The following is a 5,943-nucleotide window of genomic DNA, read 5'->3' as shown; positions in this document are numbered from 1 at the left end:
TTATTTTCTGCAAATTAGATATCAGATTGCTCAAGTTGTTTATGATTACCTCCGAAAGCCAGAGCGAGTCGAATGGTGAGGGGTCAGAATATGAGTTGATGTAATGTGATTTTAGTTTACTTTGCTTGCAATTTTTGGATTTCTTTGAGTTCAGTCTCTTTTATATTTATACAACAACAAGGATACTGGGTTTCATGGTCACTAGCTCACTATTTATTTAGAATAGTGGCACATTTTCATTCTCTTTTAGGAATTAATTTCATCATTGCATGTTTTAAAACCTTTTTGAAAATTTTGAAGTTTGGAAATCATTTTAAAGGGCACCATATCCTTGAACACTTATATCCATACTTGACTTTTAGAATTGCCATCTCACATTAGGGAATCAACGAAGATAAACCCAAAAACAAACTAAAAATCAAAAACGACAAAAATTAAGGAATCGGTTATCTTGCATATATAGTGCGCCTCACTTCAGCAATTTACGACTTCCAGATTGAAAATTAATATAGCAATTCAGGACACTCTAAATTGACCAAACATTTTGGCGTCGTTGCCGGGGAAGTGAAACTAGGTAGCTAATTTCTTAAAAAAAAGAAAACATGAAAATTTCAAGGAAGGTAAAAATTGATAACTTCTCAAAGTATGCTCTCCTCTTGCACCTAGAGTGATCTGGAAGATCAGAAAGAGAATTATTAGCCCGACTTGAAGAAAAATAAAAAATGACATGCATAAAGCAAGAGATTCTAGGGGAAGGTTTATAGCTAGGGCCAAGAGTTCGATTTTTACAACTCCATCTACTTCAAGGCATAGACAAGATACACCTCCATCATCTCCAACTCACACTCCTAGCCTTAGGATTCCTGGAATTCAAGGGGCAACAGTTGAATTAGGAGACTCTCCCACACTATCCACCGAATTTGAATTAGGAAAAGAACCTTTCTTTACTTCTACAGGAGAACAAATTGTAATCAAGGAAGTAGAATCACCTGAAGAAGAAGAGGGAGAAATTCCTCCTCGTTCACCATTAGTAGAGGAACCAGAGGACTCTGAAATCTCTGAGGAAACTATCATGACAGAGGAAGTAGTAAACGAATTTGGAGGAGGAGGTAGAGGTAGAGGTAGAGGAGGAGGAAACAATGGAGGAGGTAGAGGAAACAATGGGGGAAATAGGGATGGAGATAACTCATTTGGATTTCCTATAGTTGATGAGGAATCTCATACAACAACGAAAAACATCTCACCATCTGTCCTCCCAAAATTTTATGGGTTGCGAAGTGAGGATCCTGAAACATTTCTATTTGAGTTTGAAGTCGTGTGTCGAACTTATGATTATATGGAAGACTCTCAAAAACTCAAATTGTTTCCTTCAACATTGAAGGGAGCTGCTCTGAAATGATTCATGGGATTAGTCACTCAATCTATTAGGACTTGGAATGATATGAAACAAACATTTTTGGATAGATAACTGGACTATTGCATGCCCACCAATCATAAGGATGAGGTATTCAAAATGGTGCAAAAAGAGGATGAAAACTTGGAGGATTTACTTGAAATATTTCAATACAACCTGAAAAGAGCAAAAATGAATAACCTAGATGAGGAGACCTTGAAAGCCCTTCTATTAAAAGCCATTAGAGATGAATGGATAGATATTTTAAACATGATGGGGAATGGAGATATTTCTCAACTTCCACTTCATGATATAGCAGAACTATGTGTCCATCTCTCAAGGGGAAAATCTAAAACTGGAAAAGGGCCTAGAGATCCTTCTCTCATTAGAGCAAACAAATATGCAACTGGATCAGTAAGTAGGGCTGAGATTGGCAATTGCTAGAAAATTATATATTACGGAGCAATGGAACATATAAAATATTGCAGAAATATAAACACAGAAAACGCACAAAACAAGAGAGACACAGATATACGTGGTTCACCCAGTTTGGGCTATGTCCACCCCGAACAGCCAGTCCTTCCTTTCTATTATCCAGAAAAATGAAGAGACACAACCTACAACAAATCTGCTGTAATATCCTCTGTTTTCTCTCACAGTCTCACCTCTCTGTTTCTCGCTCACCGAATACACATCTATTTCACAGCCTCAAATACAATACCCTCATACAAAGAGAGGGGTTGCCTTCTAGGGAAAAAAACCCTAAACTAAAAATAAGTTCTACCATCAGATCATCCGCCTAATGAACGGCCCAGATTGACTAGAAATTACTATACTTTTACAAGGCAATTTTACATTTGTTTTTAGCTTCGGGGGCGCTGCCGGCACTGGCCCCCGGACCCCCCAGCCGGAGGGGATCGGCCCCCCAAGACCCCCGCGGGGGGGACAAGTCCCCCCCGCACCCCCCCGTGTGGAGGGGTGTACAAACTTCCTGGGGTATACATCCGGCTGAAACAAAGACCTCTAAACAATCATGCTCCACACACAACAATCTCCCACTTGGAGAATGATTGTAGAAACTCCACCGCTGCTTCATTTGCTGGACAATGACTCCTCTTTGGACCTGGCTATTCCTCATCTTCATTGTCATCCTTGAAGACCAATTGAAACTGAGCATATTCCCAGTTTCTCCCTCGTTACAACTTTTGTTAGCATATCTGCAAGATTCTGGCTAGTGTGTATCTTTTTTAGCTTCAACTCTCCATCTTCCAACACTGATCGTATGAAATGGTACTTGAGCTATATGTGTTTAGTCCTGGAATGAAATGCTGAGTTCTTTGCAAGATGAATGGCACTTTAGCTATCACTGTATAACGTGCCCATATCATGCTCCTTACCCAATTCACCCATAAACCTTTATAACCAAATCATTTCTTTACTAGCCTCTGTAGCAGCAACATACTCTGCTTCTGTTGTTGAAAGTGCAACAACACTTTGGATTTTTGAAATCCAACTGACAGCTGTTCCACCAACAGTAAATACATATCCTGTAGTGCTCCTCCTGTTATCCCTGTCACCTACCATATCTGCATCAACATATCCCTATAGAGAAATGTTTGCACCACCAAAGCATAATGCTTGATTTGTGGTACCTTTCAAATATCTGAGAATCCATTTCACTGCCATCCAATGTTCCTTTCCTGGATTGTTCATGTACCTACTTACAACTCCCACTGCATGTGCAATATCAGGCCTTGTGCAGACCATTGCATACATTAAGCTTCCAACTGCTGATGCATATGGAACTTTAGACATATAATCCATGTCTTCTTGGGTCTTTGGGCACATTTCCTTACTAAGTTTGAAATGGCTAGCAAAAGGTGTACTAACTGGTTTTGCATTGTGAATATTAAATATTTTCAACACCTTTTGTATGTACTCATTCTGAGACAATGTTAATTTGCGATTTGTCCTGTCTCTAGTGATTCTCATACCAAGGATTTGTTTTGCAGCTCCCAAATCCTTCATTGCAAATGAATTTGCAAATTTTCTTTTGAGTACATTTATTTCCTGCATGTTAGATCCTGCAACAAGCATGTCATCCACATACAATAACAATATAATATAGCTGCCATCATTTTGCTTTTTCAGATAAACACAATGATCAGAGTGACATCTAGTATAACCTTGTTCAGACATAAACTTGTCAAATTTTAGATACCACTACCTTGGAGCCTGTTTTAAGCCATACAAGCTCTTCTTCAACCTGCACACTAGTTTCTCCTTCCCTTTCACCTCATATCCTTGTGGCTGCTGCATATATATCTCTTCCTCCAAATCCCCATGGAGAAAGGCTGTCTTTACATCTAACTGCTCAAGATGCAAATCTTCAGCTACTACAAGACTTAAAATAGTTCTGATTGAAGTCATTTTAACAACAGGAGAAAATATTTCATCAAAATCAATATCTTTCTTCTGTGCAAACCCCTTCACCACAAGTCTAGATTTGTACCTATGTTTTCCTCCATCTTCTTCCTTCAGCCTGTAAACCCATTTATTCTTCAATGTAGTTTTTCATGTTGGCAACCTGACTAAATCCCAAGTCTGGTTATGCATTAAGGAGTCCATCTCTTCTTCCATGGCTACCTCCCACTTCTTCCTGCTTTCAACCTGCATTGCTTCTTCATAGCATTCGGGTTCACTAGAATCAGTCAACAATAAATAATATAATGAATGAGAGTATAGTTCAGGGGGTCTACTTATCCTGGTAGATCTTCTAACACCACTTTCAGGTGTTTGGGGTGCCTGTTGCTGTTGTTGATTATTATTATTTTCAAGCACCTTTACCTTTTCAGTGATTTCATCAAGAACTGCATATTCCTTGTTTTCTTTTTCCTGTTTCTTTTCCTGCAACTGATTCTTATACAAGACCTTTTCATTGAATATTACATCTCTGCTCCTAATGATTTTGTGATTTTCGTAATCATATAAGCGATAACCAAAATCATTAACACCATATTCAATAAAGGTACATTTCTTTGACTTTGCCTCAAGTTTTGTTCTATTTTCTTTATCAATATGGACAAAGGCCTCACAACCAAAAGGCTTTAAAAAAGAGTAGTTTACCTTTTTACCTTTCCATGCTTCCTCCGGAACACCACCATCCAAGGAACTTGAAGGCCCTCTGTTTATTAAATAAACAACAATATCTACAACATCTGCCCAAAATTGTAAAGGCAATCCTGCATGCAATCACATGCACCTTGCACGCTCCATGATTGTTTTGTTCATCCTTTCTGACACACCATTTTCTTGTGGTGTTTTTGGAACTGTCTTCTCTCTGCGAATTCCATGTTCTGAACAGTACCTATCAAAATCTTTGCTGCAATATTCACCTCCATTGCCTGATCTAAGACACTTCAATTTCTTTCCTGTCTCAATCTCAACCAAAGCTTTCCATTCTTTGAAAGTATCAAATACATCAGATTTATTCTTAATACAATAAATATAAGTTTTTCTAGTTGCATCATCAATAAAAGTAACATAATAACGAGAGCCACCGAGAGATGATACTTGAGCAGGTCCCCATACATCTGTATGCACAAGCTCTAATTTTTCATTCTTCTTTTCTTTCCCAATTCTGAGAAATCTGACTCTCTTCTGTTTTCCATAAATGCAATTCTCACAGAAGTCCAAATCAACATTCTTCAAACTTGGCAACAAATTCCTTGAGTGAAGAATCTTCATCCCCTTTTCACTCATGTGTCCGAGCCTATGATGCCATAATGCTGCATCTTCTCCTTTGGAAGTTAAAGCATTAACAGAGTTAGAAATATCATTGCATAAATACAATGTACCAACCTTTTCGCCTTTTGCTATTACCAGGGCTCCTTTGGTGACCTTCCAAGCTTTATCTGTGAAAGTTGTCACACAACCTTCACCACCTAACTGCCCTGTTGAAATCAGATTTTTCTTTAGATCTAGAACATGCCTTACCTCCTTTAATAGCCTTTGGTTTCCATTCTGCTGTTTTACAAGAACCTTACCCATTCCAACGATTTTACAGGGTTTATCATCACCGAGACGAACTTGTCCAAAATCTCCTTGAACATAGTCATTTGAAAGTATTTCTTATCGGGTGTGGCATGGAATGAAGCCCCTGAATCTACCACCCAGGAATCAGTAATATTTTCGAAAGAAAGAATCAAAGCATCTTGTAACACCTCACCTGTCACATTTACTTCATGATTGTTTTCTTGCTGTGCATCTCCTTCTTTTCCCTTCCGAGATCTACAGTCTTTCTTTAGGTGTCCTTTCTTTCCACATTTCCAGCACACTATCCCCAATCTGGACTTGAATCTGCCTTTCCTTGATTTACTGCGGTATCCTGAGCTCTTTCCTCTTTCCATTTTTCTTCCTCTAGACTCTGCACTCAAAGCATTTCCTGATGTCTCACCGGAGCTTTTCCGTCGCATTTCCTCGCTAAGGATAGCACCAACAACATAATCAAACTTTAAAGTAATAGATCCAAAAATGGAGTTACTAATGGC

Source organism: Pinus tabuliformis, chromosome 1_1 (genome assembly GCF_031772625.1).
Source record: "Pinus tabuliformis cultivar Carrire ecotype Pingquan chromosome 1_1, CPIR1, whole genome shotgun sequence".
NCBI classification, from domain to species: Eukaryota; Viridiplantae; Streptophyta; class Pinopsida; order Pinales; family Pinaceae; genus Pinus; species Pinus tabuliformis.
Note: the sequence above shows the minus strand (reverse complement) of the source record.